At 44.9% G+C, this 17,620-nt stretch overlaps 1 long non-coding RNA gene across 1 annotated transcript; it reads left to right on the top strand.

Annotated features, from left to right (window-relative positions):
• Nucleotides 1-1,198: 1,198 nt before the first annotated feature.
• On the top strand, nt 1,199-4,164 carry LOC120399937. Its single transcript, XR_005595408.1, has 2 exons — nt 1,199-1,298; nt 3,587-4,164. It is a non-coding gene; the product is annotated as an uncharacterized LOC120399937 (long non-coding RNA).
• The last annotated feature ends 13,456 nt before the right edge of the window (nt 4,165-17,620 follow it).

Here is a 17,620-nt window from a genome sequence, read left to right on the forward strand (position 1 = left end):
GATGAATTAAAAAAAAAATGTAAAAAACACGTGGGGCTTGTACTCACCGGGAGGTGCGCCGAGTCTTCGGCAGCACTTTGGCAGCAGGTCCTTCACTGAAGGACCTGCCACCGAAGACCGAGAGCAAGTGAAGGACCCGCCGCCAAAGACCCAGAGCACTGCCAGGTGAATAAAAATTAAAAAGGCGCCTCTAGCCAGGGAAGGGATTCTCACTGGGCGCGGGGCCCTCTTAGGCATGGAGCCCGATTTCGGGGAATTGGTGGAATAGGCCTAAAGCCTGCCCTGATTGCGCTCCCCCGGTAGCTTCAAATCAGTGCCCACCAGTTTGGGAGTTATCTTTCCTAGGCGGACCTTTTCCCTTAACCTTCTTCTCCCCGCCTTCATCCCTGCAGCATCTGCCTCAGCCTGGTTCTTGCACTGTCAAGCAAAGGTAGAAATGCCAAGCAGCTCACTGAGATGAGGGTGCAGCTGCCCCTGGCGCTGGAGCGGGGTAGAGAGAGGAAGGGGGAGATGCACCCAGCGGCTGGGATATACTGGGGGAAAGAGAATGAGGAGAGGAGCAGGCGCCCACACACACAAGCAGAGAGCAAGGAAACACACACACACACACACATACACACAGTTCTCAAGGCACACAGCTGCACCCAGAGTCAGGCACCCCACGTCCAGTGCCTGAGACAAAGTGACAGAGCAGGGGGCACAGACACTGCGTGAGAAGCAGGCACCGGGGCTGAGATGCACATGGGAGAAAGACGGGCTGAGAGGAGACAGGCCCCCACCCACACTGACAGAGGGAGGGATGCGGATACACACACACACTCTCTCTCTCTCTCTCTGAGATTGTGACAGACACACCTCAGGGACTAGCAGCCACAGACTGAAAGATGCTGATACACTTGGTTCCTGAGCGAGTCTCACACACAGGGTGATGACACACACAGATGGTGATCACACACACACACGGTGATCTCACACACAGATGGGATGATCTTACTGTAAGATCTGTAAGATTCTTACACACACAGCCAGGGCCATCACACAAAGAGACAGGATGATCACACACCCCTCTCTCTCTCTCTCTCGCAGGGTGATCTCTCTCTCACACACACACCCCGTGACCATTCACAGTGAGAACGCCAGGCTCTGTTTGGAATCTGAGCGCAGCAGCAGCAAACCCGCCTGGGTCTGGGCCTTTTCTCTCTCTCTCTTTTTACATTTGGTCAAGCAGCACCTACCTAAGCCCTGAAAAAATGCCTGCTCATGAAGCGAGGAGAGGGCGCCGGGTCTGTAAATAAGAAGTGAGTACTGGCACAATGGCGTGTGTTTCTAGATCGCAGTCTGTCTGAATGCTGCATGCTCCCTTGCTTTCCCAATGCCTCCTCGCAGGAGGGACCCAGGGCTGCTCAGTCCCCCTCTTTGCCCCCTTCTTTCCTGCGCCTCTGTCCCGGATTTTGCAGGCTCGGTTAAACACCCGCCTGGCTTTTGTTTCTATCACTTCTCCTTTGTCTAAGGTGGGTGTAGCTCCCCCTGTCCGGGAGAGTGAGGCTGGGCTCCGGGCTCCCACCCGGACCATTTCTCCAGCCAAACCCCGCTCTGCAAGGATGCCTTTTGCAAGTGCTTTAAACCCAGTGCATCTTTGCGAGCTGGCTGCTGGGGAGAGGGGCAGAGGAAAGGGGTCAGGGACCATTCTGGCTGGAGCATCCACGTTTTGCTCCTCTCAGGGGTATGAAAATGTCCTTGTCCACTGCATTATCCCGTCTCCTGGCAAGGTGGATGGGTGTCAGCAGGGGGCTGGGGAAGTTGATGGGAGGGATGCAGAGCATCACTGGGTGGATCAGTTTAGGGTTCCTCACAGCCATCCTGTTCTTTGTTAGCTGCATTCAGCGGGCTGCAAGGGGAGTGTAGCAGGAGAACTGGAGTGTAGCAGGAGAACTGGGGGGGCGGGTCTGACCTTCATGGTGCTAGGATGCGTGTGTGTCTGTCTGCAAGTGTCGAAGCCAGGCAGAAAGAGGAGCAGTTTCCTCGTCTACAGCACAAGGCTTAGTGTAGCCTGAGGTGCCCCCAGTTTTGGGTTTGGAGACAGAGGGTCGTGATAATATAATAGGAAATATTCCGACTGGCAAGGGGAGCTCTGACTGAAAGGAAAATGTGATGCCCCCACCCCATCACAAATGTCAACCCGAGGAGAGAGCGCAGCTGAAAGGAGCAGTTATTAAATCAGGTGTCCTTCCCAAACTTAGCCACACACACCGATTTTTGTCCAGGGGCACATCAATAGCCTCATAGGGTGTTCCATGCCCACTACACTCGACGGGTATTTGCATGTTGGTCTGGTGCTCCTGGTTAGTTAGAACCAGATTCTAGTTTTCTAGTAGCTGAACAGTAACTATATCACAGCTGTGCACTGAGACACGAGCCGAGCTTTTTCATTTGGGGGCTGCCTTTTCATCCTCTAACCCACGCCCCGGAGTTCAGGTCTAGTGTATTAATCTCCTAGGTCTGCCTTTCTTCTGACCTGTATTGCATGATTCTGTTCGAATGTGAGCTCCTCTAACCCTGTAGGTTAACCTCCAGCGGGTACTGGAGTTCCTACCCCTGTGGAAAATGACACTCCCTCCCTCCTCTGGGGGCATGTCCAGCTTCCAGAGACCTGGGAGAGAGACTTTTGAATCTACCTTTAGAAGTAGGCCTTCCCCACAGCAGCTGAAAGTGGTGTTGCAGCCATTCAAAATATATTAATAATTTTACATATTGTATTGTTGCAATCTTCCCTCAGGAGACCTTGAAGTGTACTTGATGTGGATTATTCTTATATAATTACTAGTGTAGTTACTTGTAATCACATTTGTTATGGGGCTACTTGATAACACACACAGGTGATCATTACTGCCCCAGTGGGTTTCTTGTAGCAGTAAAAAATCAAATATCCTATAACAAAATGATTAACTTTTCCAACACGCATGCGCATGTGTTCCTGGTATTTCCTAAAACGGTTTAGCCAACACTTTCAAACTGTTAGGATTAAGAATGAATCATTTTTATAGTTACCTGTGTGGGGAATTAGAAAGTGAACTGCAAATATTCTGAGTGTCTGAATGCAGAGTTGAGGGTATGTAAGATTTAAGGAAAGAGTCCTCTTTTCCTGATACTTTTTTAATGCTGAACTAAAATGTAGTCTGAGAAGCATATTAGCAATGCCTAAGATTGTTCAAGATGTGAGGACGGTCTACAGAAAAATACCTTTTTATACTGATTCAAAGGAACACAAGAAAATAGGGGAAACACTGCATGTTAGAACTACACTTGCAGAGTATTTATAGAGGAGATATAGCTATAGTAAACAATGTGAGTGTGTGCATGCATGTGTGTACATATAAATAGCATGTTATTAGTCCTAGCAGTAACTGAAACCAGTCATTCTGTAGTAATATAACATGGTGTACAAGTGAAATGCATTTATAACACAACTATCTATGAACTCTATTTTGAATTAGTAGGATCTCTGTAACCTCACAAGAAGGATGTACAGCTAAATACACCTCTATCCAACACTGTGGGCGTTAACATTCTTTTTCTGTTTTATTAGTGGCGGCACCTGACTTGCTGGATTCCAAATCTGCCACTCAGAACTCCAAACCACGGCTATCATTGTCTACAAAACCCACAGTGCTCTTGTCACGAGAGGAATGTGATTCGGCTACTAATGTTATGAAATGGAAGACAGTCTCAACGATTTTTCTGGTGGTTGTTGTATATTTAATAACTGGAGCTACTGTCTTCAAACCCTGGAGCAGCCACATGAAACTTCCCAAAGAGCCACCATTGTGATTCAGAAGCAGACATTTGTATCTGAGCGTTCCTGTGTGAATGCATCGGAGCTCGATGAAGTAATTCAGGTCATTGATGCAAAAAAGTAACTTGTTCCTATGTTTTAGAAGGATGAATTCTTCTATAGTAATGGTTCTGTAATAAATGGGACACTGCTGTATCAGCATTTGAGCTGCAAATGTAGCAAGATGGCTAACTTAAGACAGAAAGGTTGGCAATAGCATTTGTAAACGAGGCTTCAGCTGACAAGTCATTGCTAATTTTTTTATGTTCCGTGTGCATTATAGACAGCTTTTAAATTGAATGCTCCTGTGCCAATTAAATGACTATTGATTAGTAATATGTATAATTTAATAGTTCACAAAGGAATGGGTGTATTGGTTGAGCCTTACTTGCTTTGACGACATTGGGAAAGCAGAGCATGGCCAACCATTACCTTAAGAAAGCTTCAGATTTATCATTACTTTGGCATACAATTCTCTCTTTTATCTGAACATTTATTTCCACAGTTTTGTTTTAAATACAGCAAAATAATATTAGCTAGCTATCTGCATTACAAATCTTGTTTTGTTTTTTTGAGGTTTTTTTTGTTTTGTTTTGTTTTTAAATTCAACCTCAAAAGGTTAAATACTCAGCTGGTATAAATCAGCATCACTCTGTTGAAGTCAGCTTACAGCACCTGATGATCTGGCTCATCATATTCTCAGGTGTTTCAATTGGCACCATGAACTCAGCGGCTGTACCTTATGACTGGAGAATTGCAAATTTAATACTTCTATTTTAGAAAGGGGGAAAAAACGTGATCTGGAAAAGTACAGGCCCGTTAGTTTGGCCTCAGTTGTATGCAAGGTCTTAGAACAAATTTTGAAAGTAGTTAAAGACATAGAGGTAAAAAAGTCAATTGGGATAAAATACATGTTTTTACAAAAAGTAGATCGTTGAGAAGATAACTGATTTTCTAGACAAAGGAAATGTGTTAGACGTAATCTACCTGGACTTCAGTAAGGCATTTGATCCAGTTCCACAGGAGAAATTATTAGTTTCTCAGGAAAACGATCTTTGAGTCATCGTGGATAGTTCTCTGAAGATGTCCACGCAGTGTGCAGAGGCGGTTAAAAAAAGCAAGCAGGATGTTAGGAATCATAGAAAATGAGATAGAGAATCAGACTGAGAATATATTATTGCCCTTATATAAATCGATGGTACGCCCACATCTTGACTACTGGATACAGATGTGGTCTCCTCATCTCACAAAAGATATACTGGTACTAGAAAAGGTTCAGAGAAGGGCAACTAAAAAGATTAGGGGTTTGGAATGGGTCCCATATGAGGAGAGATTAAAGAGGCTAGGACTTTTCAGCTTGGAAAAGAGGAGACTAAGGGAGGATATGATAAAGGTATATAAAATCATGAGTGATGTTGAGAAAGTAGACAAGGAAAAATTATTTACTTATTCCCATAATACAAGAACTAGGGGTCACCAAATGAAATTAATAGGCAGCAAGTTTAAAACAAATAAAAGGAAGTTCTTCACCCAGTGCACTGTCAACTTGTGGAACTCCTTACCTGAGGAGGTTGTGAAGGCTAGGACTATAACAGCGTTTAAAAGAGAACTGGATGAATTCATGGAGGTTAAGTCCATTAATGGCTATTAGCCAGGATGGGTAAGGAATGGTGTCCCTAGCCTTTGTTCGTCAGAGGGTGGAGATGGATGGCAGGAGAGAGATCACTTGATCATTACCTGTTAGGTTCACTCCCTCTGGGGCACCTGGCATTGGCCAGTGTCGGTAGACAGGATCCTTGGCTAGATGGACGTTTAGTCTCACCTGGTACGGCCGTTCTTATGTTCTTATAGTTAAATATGAGAAGATGGGGATTAATACAAGAATCGAAAGGTGGGTAAGGATTCGGGTAAAAGGGAGACTACAACTGGTCATACTGAAAGGTGAACTGTCAGGCTGGAGGAGGTTACTAGTTGAGTTCCTCAGGAATCATTCTTGTAACCAGTCTTATTTAACATTTTCGTTAATGACCTTGGTACAAAAAGTGGGAATGAGCTAGTAAAATTTGTGGATGACACAAAATTGGGATGTATTGCCAATACAGAGGGGACTGGAATGTCATACAAGAAAATCTGGATGACTTTGAAAATTGGAGTAATAGACATGGGATGAAATGTAATAGTACAAAGTGCAAGGTCATGCACTTAGGGACTAACCGCTAGAATTTTTGTTATAAATTGGGGATGTATCAGTTGCAAGCAAGAGAAGAGGAGAAAGACAGGGGTGACTCTGTGCTGTCAATATGATGCAGCTATAAAAAAGGCTAATGCAATTCTGGGCTACATCAGGAGAGGTATTTCCAGTAGAGTTAGGGAAGTGTTAGTTCTGTTATACAAGGCACAGATGAGACAACATCTGGAATCCTGTGTGCGGTTTTGGTCTCCCATGTTTAAGAAAGATGAAATCAAAGTGGCACAGGTGCAGAGAAGAGTTACTAGGATGACCAGAGGCCTGGAGCAGCTACCTTACAAGAAGAGACTTAAGGAGCTTGGCTTGTGTAACCGAACCAAATGAAGGCCGAGGGGAGATCCAATTGCTCTCTATTAATAAATGAGAGGGATAAACACCCGGGAGAAGAGCTGTTATTTAAGTTAAGGGCAATATTGGCACAAGAACAAATGAGTATAAACTGGCCATCAATAAGTTTAGGCTTGAAATTAGATGAAAGTTTATAACCATCATAGTAGAGCCCTGCAGTGGGACTGGGATCCCGTAGGGACTGAAAGAGATTAATGTCTGTTATAAGAGGAGTTAAAATGTGTTTTTACATGGTTAAAGCAAGATTTGTTTTATTCTTTGAGTGGAAAAATTGGGTCTGAATTCCATTTATGTATATAACATATTAACCAACTGTGGTGGTTTTTTTTTTTTTGGTAGCCCGGGGCAATCTGTCCCTCTTGTGGGATTTGCAGAATCTACTATGAGTGGGATAAATATAAAAGAAGCAATGCAGGAGTAGGTGGGAGTAGATATTGCAGGGCAGGATGGGAGTGGGTTTAAAAAAATAGTCCCACATAGGGCTTTACATCAGATGAGTGACGTTTTGGAACATCTTTCCCAAAGGGAGTAGTGGGGGACAAAAATCCTAATTTGTTTCAAGACTGAGCTTGCTAAATTCATGGAGGAGATGGGATGATGCAATTGCCTATAATGGCATATGGCCCCTCCGCAACGGCTATTAGCAAATATCTCCAACGGCACTAGATGGGGAGGGCTATGAGTTACTAGAGAGAATTCTTTCCTAGGTGTCTAGCTCAGGGGTGGGCAAACTTTTTGGCCCAAGGGCCACATTGGGGGTTCAAAATTGTATGGAGGGCCAGGTAGGGAAGGCTGTGCCTCCCCAAATAGCAGGGCCCCTGCCCCTATCCACTCCTTCCCACATCCCACCCTCTGCCTACCCCCCTCAGAATCCCCGACCCATCCACCCCCCCACCCACTCCTTGTCCCCTGACCTCCCACTTGAGAGATTCCCCACCTCTAACCACCCCTTGGGATCCCACCTCCCCATCTAAACCCCCCTGCTCCTTGTCCCCTGACCTCCCCGTCTAGTGACCCCCCACCCTAACTACCCCCCCAGGACTCCATCCCCTATCTAGCCCCCCCTACTCCCTCTCCCCTGCCCCCTATCCACACCCCTGCCCCCTGACAGGCCTCCCGGGACTCCCACACCCTATCCAACCACTCCCTGTCCTCTGACTGCCCCGACCCACATCCACACCCCTGCCCCAACTGCTCCCCATTTCCCCTGGAGTCTCCGCCCCATCCAACTCCCCCTGCTCCCTATTCCCTGACTGCCCCCCGTGACCTCCTGCCCCTTATCCAATCCCGTGCCCCCCTGCTCGCCACAGCCAGTCACGCTGCTGCAATGCTCCCCGACAGGAGCAGCGGGCCGGAGCGCTAGGAACGTGGCTGCGGGGGAGGGGAGACAGCGAGGTGGAGCAGGGATTGGACAGGATGGTCCTATGGGCCATAGTTTGCCCACCCCTGGTCTAGCTGGTAAGTCTTGTCCACATGCTCAGGACCTAAGCAATCACTATATTTGGGCTTGGAAAGGAATTTTCCCCTGTATCAGATTGGCAAAGCCCCTGAAGGTTTTTTTTCCCCCTTCCTCTGCAGCATGGGGCCTGGTTCATCTGCTGATTCAAACTAGAATAAATGATGGATTCTCTGTAACAAGAAGTCTTTAAATCATGATTTAAATGACTTCATTCGGTAACTCAGCCAAAGGTTATGGGTTTATGGGAGGAGCGGGTGGGTGAGATTTTGTGACCTGTGATGTACTGGAGGTCAGACTAGATGATCATGATGGTCCCTTTTGGCTTTAAAGTCTATGAGACACTTGTTTTACTGCAAATCTTTAAGGCGGAGGTCTGATTTACCAAAGTTGTTTTCAGAGTGTGTTATTTTTTTAAGTTAAATTGGTAAAACATGGGAAGTTTTTATAGTTTGGGAATTTTATTTTTTATTCAGGTTGGGTTCCAAAAATGGTGACCTTTTAAAGTTATTGAAGCTATTCCTTTCTCCCTGCACCCTACAATACTTTTTAACTTTAGAGCAAGCTCTTGTTGTGAAGTGTCTTGGTGCTGAACTGTCACTCATAGCTAGAGAGAGTCCTTCCAGAACACAGCTCAGGTATGTTTGGCCTAAAAGTCGTGGGCAGCTAATGCTATGCACATGTTAGGGTAAATGGAAGACTTCGTCCCCACCGCTATCAAGATGGCACCTTTGAACAGATAGTAAATTACGGAAGAAAATAACCTGGCTGTTCTGAGTGTGTCTGATTCTTAATACAATTTTTACATAGTATTTCTTCTTCAGTTCTGATTAGTCTATGTGAATACTCCAGGGGGCCGGAGAGGGTAGACAGCTGGGGGAGGGGTGGGGAGGATTGGACAGGACGATCCCACGGGCCATAGTTTGCCCATGTCCTATCTGGCCTGTGTGAGCTTCTGGCCGGGGAGGCGAGCCCAGGCCCCTCTCCCGCTAGCTCCCTTCCCCTGCAACCACGCTGCTAGCGCTCAAACCTGCTGCTCCTGCCAGGGGGCTTTGCAGCGTTGTGACTGGGTGTGGTGAACGGCGGGGTGGGGGACAGTCAGGGAAGAGTTGGATTGGGCGGAGACTCAGGGGGAGGGCAGTCAGGGGAGGGGGAGTGGGGGAAGGGCTGGGGCTCACCTCCCCAGCCAGGAGCCCAGGCGGGTAGGACAGGACGGTCTTGTGGGCTGGATGTGGCTGCAGGCTGCAGTTTGCCCACCCCTGGTAGAGCTCAACCTCCCTGAGCCACTTGCTGCAGCCCTGGCTTCAGCTGCGTATGTAAGCCTGGCCCATAGCGGGCTGCCTGTGCTCACAGGGAGTGTGCGGTGCTGGGCCAGCCTGCACAGGGCACTGGCCAGTAGGAGCCAATTTGCGGCAGACACTCCATAGCAAGTGTCAAGGTTCCTCCCCCACTCTGAACTTTAGGGTACAGATGTGGGGACCTGCATAGATACTTCTAAGCTTAATTACTAGCTTAGATCTGGTAACACTGCCACCATCCAGAAATTTTAGTGTCTGGATCACTTTCTGTCCCCCCAAAACCTTCCCCTCCCTGGGCAGCCTCGAGAGGCTTTTTCACCAAGTTCCTGGTGAGTCCAGATCCAATCCCCTTGGATCTTATCACAAGGGAAAAAATCAATCAGGTTCTTAAAAAGAAAGCTTTTAATTAAAGAAAGAAAGGTAAAAATTATCTCTGTAAAATCAGGATGGAAAATACTTTACAGGGTAATCAGATTCGTATAGCCCAGAGGAACCCCCTCTAGCCTTAGATTCAAAGTTACAGCAAACAGAGGTAAAATCCTCTCAGCAAAAAGGAACATTTACAAGTTGAGAAAACAAAAATAAGACTAACACGCCTTGCCTGGCTATTACAAGCCAGAACATGAGAGACTGATTCAGAAAGATTTGGAGAGCCTGGATTGATGTCTGGTCCCTCTTAGTCCCAAGAGTGAACAACCCCCAAACAAAGAGCACAAACAAAAAGCTTCCCTCCACCAAGATTTGAAATTATCTTGTCCCCTTATTGGTTCTCTGGTCAGGTGTCAGCCAGGTTTACTGAGCTTCTTAACCCTTTACAGGTAAAAGAGGCATTAACCCTTAACTATCTGTTTATGACAGCAAGTGCCAGCAGGTCACTGTTTCTCAAGCCCCCTTGTGTAGACTCCTTCTTCAAAAACTGTTTGTTTGTGTGCAGATCTCTTCGTTTAGCATCTAAACCTGTTGCACTGTTTTTCTTGTGACTGCTGTCAGCTGTTGTAAGAAAACTTCTTTCTTTGTAGCAAATGGCGAGCAATTTGGCCTGCTGATAGGATGTTACGTCTTTTTCTGGTGCCACCTTGGATTACTTGTCCAGAGTCTTTACAAGTTTGTATGATTAGGGTCAAGATGCTGTTTATTAAATTGTTGAGGATTTCACTTTAGATCTTCATGGAAACCCTTCCAGAATGTCTGGATGTTCTGGGGTAAGACTCACTGGTAGAGCTGAGGAGACAGCTAATCTAGGGGTACGTCTACACTACGGGATTATTCCAATTTTACATAAACCGGTTTAGTAAAACAGATTGTATAAAATCGAGTGCGCGCGGCCACACTAAGCACATTAATTCGGTGGTGTGCGTCCACGGTCCGAAGCTAGCATCAATTTCTGGAGCGTTGCACTGTGGGTAGCTATTCCGTAGCTATCCCATAGTTCCCGCAGTCTCCCCCGCCCCTTGGAATTCTGGGTTGAGATCCCAGTGCCTGATGGGGCAAAAATCATTGTTGCAGGTGGTTCTGGGTAAATGTCAGTCACTCCTTCCTCTGGGAAAGCAACGGCAGACAATCATTTCGCGCCCTTTTCCCCTGGATTGCCCTGGCAGACGCCATTAGCATGACAACCCTGGAGCCTGTTTTGCCTTTTGTCACTGTCACCGTATGTGTACTAAATGCCGGTGACAGAGGCGATTCAGCAGCGCTACACAGCAGCATTCATTTGCTTTTGCATGATAGCAGAGATGGTTATCAGCTGTTCTGTACCATCTACCATGCTAGGGTTTTATAACACATGTAACCCCAGCCCTGAGGCGGTGACTTAAGACTTCTCTCTGTTGCTTGCTTCTTGGAGTGGCTTCTCAGCTCAGGGGTATGGGTTCTTTGGGCTTGGCTGCCGGCCCCCACCGCAGCTCGGCTGTGGCTCCTCTCCTGTCCCCAGCCTCTGCCCCTGGCCCTGCTTCTGGCCCCAGAGCTGTACAGGGAGGCTTTGAAAGATCACTTTAACAGTGAGCCACAGTAATACATTGTGTACTGTGCTCTACCTGGTCCTGCTGTTCTGGGGCCCGTTGGGAATTGTGTGGTGCTTGGTGTACATCTATAAATATTACACAGTCACCGATCCTATTAGTTGTCAGGCTGTACAGTAACAAATAGGTAACTCAGGTGTTCTATGGGTGCTGCAACAGCAGCGGTTTCAGCTAACACAGACAGGTACCATGGTTGATATACACTAGAACCTCAGAGTTATGAACACTAGAGTTATGAACTGACCAGGCAACTGGAAGTACACAATCCGGCAGCAGCAGAGACCAAAAACTAAAAAGGCAAATACAATACAGTACTGTGATAAACATAAACTACTTAACTCCCTCCCCCTCCCCAAAAGGGAAAGCAGCATTTTTTCTTCCACATAGTAAAGTTTCAAAGCTGTATTAAGTCAATGTTCAGCTGTAAACTTTTGAAAGAACAACCATAACGTTTTGTTCAGCGTTACAAACGTTTTAGAGTTATGAACAACCTCCATTCCCAAGGTGCTCAGAACGCTGAGGTTTCACTGTAGTCACATTGGAAAGTGCAAGTTAAAATTCAGAACTCCCTTCCCTTGCTCCCCTAAAGGTTTAAACAAGACGTACTTACTGACTCTTCTTCAGAGTGCTTGTGCACAGCGTCACTCAGAGCAACAGCCATGGTGAGTATAGCCTGCTAGGGGTGAGGGAATTGCTCAGTTGCATGAAACTGAGTTTATGGTGATGCTACTGAATACTGGCACCGTTTTCTACAGGTGGTGGTGATTTTTAGGTGATACCCTCAGGAGTGAGCTAACAAAGGTATAAAGAGCTGGCGTTGTGAAGCTGCCCATGTGTTGCTAGCCTGGGTACTGCAATGATGCCTGCCAAAGTTATCGCTGATTGGCCTGGGAAAGCATCCTACTATGGGGGAGGGATAGCTCAGTGGTTTGAGCATTGGCCTGCTAAACCCAGGGTTGTGAGTTCAATCCTTGAGGGGGCCACTTAGGAATCTGGGGCAAAAATTGGTCCTGCTAGTGAAGGCAGGGGGCTGGACTTGATGACCTTTCAAGGTCCCTTCCAGCTCTAGGAGATTGGTATATCTCCAATTATTACCTTATGGAGGAAGAAATAAGGCTTCCATCCCAAACCTTCGGCAGAGGATTAAAACTTTCATTGCGCTGTCTCAGGAGGATACGGAACCATCCCTGTGTACATAAACAGACTGCTCCACCTAGCCCCTCTTGCCTAATTCTACAAGGGGAATGAAAAGCAGATAATGCTACCTCTTGGTTGTACTGCTTCCTCTTCTAATATGAGTGAATTAATGAAAAGTCGATAGCTGTGCCCTGTTAAATTGGGGGCACCATAAGTACACCATTGTAATAGGAAAAACAAACACTTACCTAAGGTTCCTTACCCTGCGTCGGGCTTGCCTGTGCTCAACTGCTGGGACTGACTGGGCTGCGGTGGAATCTCAAACTGGTCCTGGTTCATGGGCATAGCTGGATCCCCCGGTTGCATGTTCTTCATCCTTCACTTCCCCTCCACCTCCTTGTCCTCACTGGTCACACCAGGGGCCTGTGGCTTGGGCTCCCCTGAGTTATCCACAATGGGGAGTGTGGTTGTCATGGCAGATTGACTGTTGGCCTCTCTGGCCTTCTGATATGCCTGATGCAGTTTCTTTGCTTTCACATGGCCCTGCTGCTAGTCTCTGTCGCCCCTCTTCTCCTGCATCCCCCAGGCAATCTGCTCAGAGGTGTCCATGTTTCTGTGGCTGCTCCGTAGCTGTGCTTACACAGCCTCTTCTGTCCAGAGGCCCAGGAGATCCACTATCTCCAGTTTACTCCAAGCTGGAGCACATCTGGCCAGCATGTTTGGCTGGGCAGTTGCACACAGGAATGGAGAAATGTTAGGGAGACAGTCAAGAAAAAGGCATTTCAAAAAGTTGTGGAACTTTAATGGGGAAGGGAGCGTTCTGGTCTCAGTGGTCCCTGGACAATGGAGTTTGCAGTTGTGACTAGAGCAGTCAGTGTCAGGCACTGTGGGATAGCTGCTGGAGGATTGTTAGGACTGACAAAGGTAATGCAGCAACAATACTTGTGCAGCATTGACCTGGGTTCAACGCCGCTTGGGGAGGTGGTGTTACTGTGTTGCTGTAATGGGGCGTTTACATCAGTGGGAGAGACATTTAAGTGTAAACACATGCACAACTAGGTCGACACAAGACAGCTTACATCAGCCTAACTTTTTAGTGTATGCCAGACCTAAGCGCTCATTTTCATTTGGTAGCACAATAGCTTCTCAACAAAGAAAAATCTATATCTGATTTCCTGGCAATTATTTGCAGTGCTTCATAACTGATACACTTTTTTCTCTCTTAATAATCTCAAAAATCTGATTACTTTATTTGCCATTACATCAAAGTATAGTTCTGCTTGAAGAAACAGGTCATCCTACAGCTGTGTCAATATATGCAGCAGTTGAATTCATGTTTACATTTGAGTGCTTGCCCATGGTGGCAGAAACAGTGCTTACAAACTCAGCTATTTTGCTTTCCAAAAACTGTAAAACTTGTAAAGAGAAAAGCTCAGCAGACACCTAAAATGAAGGTATAATTTTTCTCAGCAGAGAAAGCGAGGTGTTCAGAGCGAACATGTGTTAATGTTTTGCATGCATAGCAACACATCAATGGAAAGATCTTTAACAAATTGTTTTTGTGTGATCATAAAAATAACATAGTAGGAGGCATCTTTCTGAAATGCATCTCAAGTGTGGGACCAGTAGGGTAAAAATTATCCCTATAGGAGATGGAAGTCACTTGCCTATGTCTACACTAGCACTTTTGTCAGCAAAACTTCTGTTGGTCAGCGGTGTGAGGGAAAACACCCCCCTGACCAACATATGTTTTGCTGACAAAACTGCCGATGTGGATTGCGCTGCAGCGGTACAACTGTGCTGCTGTAAGGTCTCTGGTGTAGATAGACACAGCCTAAGGAATCACAATGTCAAATTAGAAGTTATGCTCCAGCTAGAAATTGCTAACCATGGTTCCAGAGACCGGAATGTGATCCAACATTGTAACAGTTTCATAGAGTAAAATTCTTTCTAGCCCTGTCTGAATTATTATGAAAGTGAGGAGTAATTTTTAAATCCATAGTCTTTAGTGCATTCAACTAATAAAAATCAAAATTTTGAATCCTAAGCCTTTTAAAAATCAGTTGTAGTAATGTCCTCCTTGTGTTTCAGGTTCAGCGATATACACTTGGTATTAAGGGAAAAAGCAGATATAAAATGAGCTGGGTTGTGGAAGAATGGAAAGAAGGCCTTTCCACAAGGGCCCTTCAGAAGATTCCAGAGCTTGAAAGTCAACTAAACAAGCTTAAAAAAGAACGACAGAAAAGACAGTTTCAGCTTGAATTGCTGGAGGCAGCTTTGCAAAAGCAGAAGCAGAAGGTAATAGTCTTAATGCACCATGTAACTTTTAATACAATTTTGTTCTGCTCATGTCCATTCAAAGTGCTGCTGCAAAGATTCCCCTGCCTGCCACTTTGACCATGTCACCTCTCTCGGCACCCCTCCATTCTCTAGTGCAACAAACAAGCTGCTTGTCTTCATTTCCTAGCTCCTTCATGGCCTACCCCAACCTAGGCATCCTTTTTTTCATTCACTATTGAAATGTCAACTCCCGCCTCTGATTGGCCCATAACACATCCATTTGTTAAATTTTTAAACAAGTACCTTTATGTTTTCTCCCATGCTGACTGTCAAGATATGCTTGGGAAGAGCCCCCCATAACCAACTGCAAAGTCCCCTCATCTTCTTTCAAAGCCCTCCTTACAACTCTCCTTTGCTGTGGTGCCTACAAAAAACTTGACAACAGTTAAGCAGTGGTCTCAGTACACAAGCAAACTATCCTAGTGACCAACGTTGTCTCATTGTTTCCTTGTACTCTCCCTTTTTTCCTTGTCTTGTACCTAAATTGTAAGCTCTTTGGGGTAGGGATCGTCTTTTTATTCTATTTGTACAGCGCCTAACACAGTGGGGTGCTGGTCCATGACCAGGGCTCCTAGGTGCTATGGTAATAGCAAACAGTCACCTATAAAATGTGTCTAGAATGCTGTGCAAAGGTTAATCTTATGAGGCACAGTGGGAAAAGTAAAAAATTTAAAAAATATCTTTATGTAAATTGTTTTGATAAATTGATTGTATACGGTGCTTTGTAAAACAAATTATTTCTACAAATGGATATCTGTGAACACTCGTCACTTCATATAAAATATATTTTTTATAAACATACCGAAATTGTCATGTTGATAGCTTGCGCCCAGTTTCTCATGTCAGATACTCATTGGTACTTTGTGAAGGATTAGCTCAACTTTTTTGTACCCAACAACAGGCTCATTCAGAATTTACACCAACTTGTCTATATGAACGTGGTGGTTTTAAAATACTGGAGTACGCTCTGTTGTAATGGCCTATTAAAAATTGCTGCTTTTATTTTCATAGATTCTTAGGCCAGAAGGGACCACTGTGGTCATCCGTTCTGATCTTTTATATAACATAAGTCACAGAACCTCCCAGAAATAATTCCTAGAGCAGATCTTTTAGAGAAATGTTGACTTAAACATTTAAAAATAGTCTGTACAACAGTAATAATTCCCCACTTATGCATCATCAGCATAGTTTGAACCCCAAACTGTTGTCATTGTATCACAGACAGTTTATCGCTTGAGCTAAAAGGACTAACTCTTCGGTACAGAGCCTCCAATTTAATCAGGGCTTTAGTCACAAAAAAGCCATAACACCTAGGTTTATAGCTGATAAGATTAATATCTGCATAACGTCATTGCTGCCATCAAACAATTGACATGCCAGTAAAATGTAGACTACTCGCTAATACTCACTCTGTGAGCAGTGATTGACACCTGTGTAAAGTAGTGAAGGAAAATTACAATAGCCCACTATCCAGGCCTTGCTGTGTATTCAGTCTTAAACTGTCACTGGCCTCTTGCTCTGGTAGTACTTTTTTGGTACGATTCCAAGTCCAATATCTCATAAACTGTCAGGGATAGGAATGTATGCCGTATACCTTGCAAAGGCTGGGGATATCAAATCTGTTTTCCAATGCTACATAATGCAACACAGATCATGAGAGAGAGGATCTTGAATTTGCATTATTCTGATTACTATCTTGCATCCCTACTTCAAATCAGACATGGCTGTTCCAGCTGCTATCTTGAGGAAATGCAACTTGAGCATTGATCTCTAACTCTAGTCATTCAGGAAATACTGGTTGCTAACACTGACAGATTTGAAGAGAGAGGAGCAAGATGATGATCAGAGTCGTATGGCTTTTAAGTTTAGCTCTTCTAATGATGTGCAGGGCTGTAAGCACTTTACTGGTCTGGATAGATGCTTTTTATAGCCAATAAAGTCTTCCAAGAACAGGTGTGGGACCACTGATTAGAGAAATCATTTTAATATTAATACCTAGGTGGGAACTAAATGACTTGTGGGGACTATGTATTTTGATTTTAAATGTTACACAGGGAAGCCTTGTGATACGAACATTGGTAGAATAACAAAATAGCTTTGCGTGTAACTGAAATTTCCAGTGCTGTCAGGGCTTTGAAATGTAGTGAATAAAAATATTCAACCACCACTTTTTTATCAAGCAGAAATTGTTTCTTTTATAAGTGCTCTCCACTCTTCACTCTGAAGAAAGATGTGTATTCCCAGGCTTGATCAAAACCTTAAAATAAGGTATTTTTTTAATATATAATTGATTAATCAAATTAGGTTGAAAATGAAAAAAATGAAGGAGCAACACTAAAAAGAGAAAACCAGAACTTGATGGAATTGAGTGATAATCTTGAGAAAACGAAGCAGAAAATTTTACATGATCTTCAAGTAAAAGAATCACAAGTTAATTATTAAGCAGGACAACTAACTTCAAGCAAGAAACAAATTGAAAGACTAGATCAGAAACTTAAAAGGTGAGACCTTACTGTTCTCCTTTAACTTAAGTGTGGCTGTTATCCTGTGTAAGTATTATTTTGCTTAGATGACTCTCAAATTACTGTCTTTCTCCACTTTATCTTAACATAAGAACATAAGAAAGGCCGTACCGGGTCAGACCAAAGGTCCATCTAGCCCAGTATCTGTCTACCGACAGTGGCCAATGCCAGGTGCCCCTGAGGGAGTGAACCTAACAGGTAATGATCAAGTGATCTCTCTCCTGCCATCCATCTCCATCCTCTGACGAACAGAGGCTAGGGACACCATTCTTACCCATCCTGGCTAATAGCCATTTATGGACTTAGCCACCATGAATTTATCCAGTCCCCTTTTAAACATTGTTATAGTCCTAGCCTTCACAACCTCCTCAGGTAAGGAGTTCCACAAGTTGACTGTGCGCTGCGTGAAGAAGAACTTCCT

The sequence above is a fragment of the Mauremys reevesii genome, linkage group 3 (genome assembly GCF_016161935.1).
Source record: "Mauremys reevesii isolate NIE-2019 linkage group 3, ASM1616193v1, whole genome shotgun sequence".
Lineage (NCBI taxonomy): Eukaryota > Metazoa > Chordata > Testudines > Geoemydidae > Mauremys > Mauremys reevesii.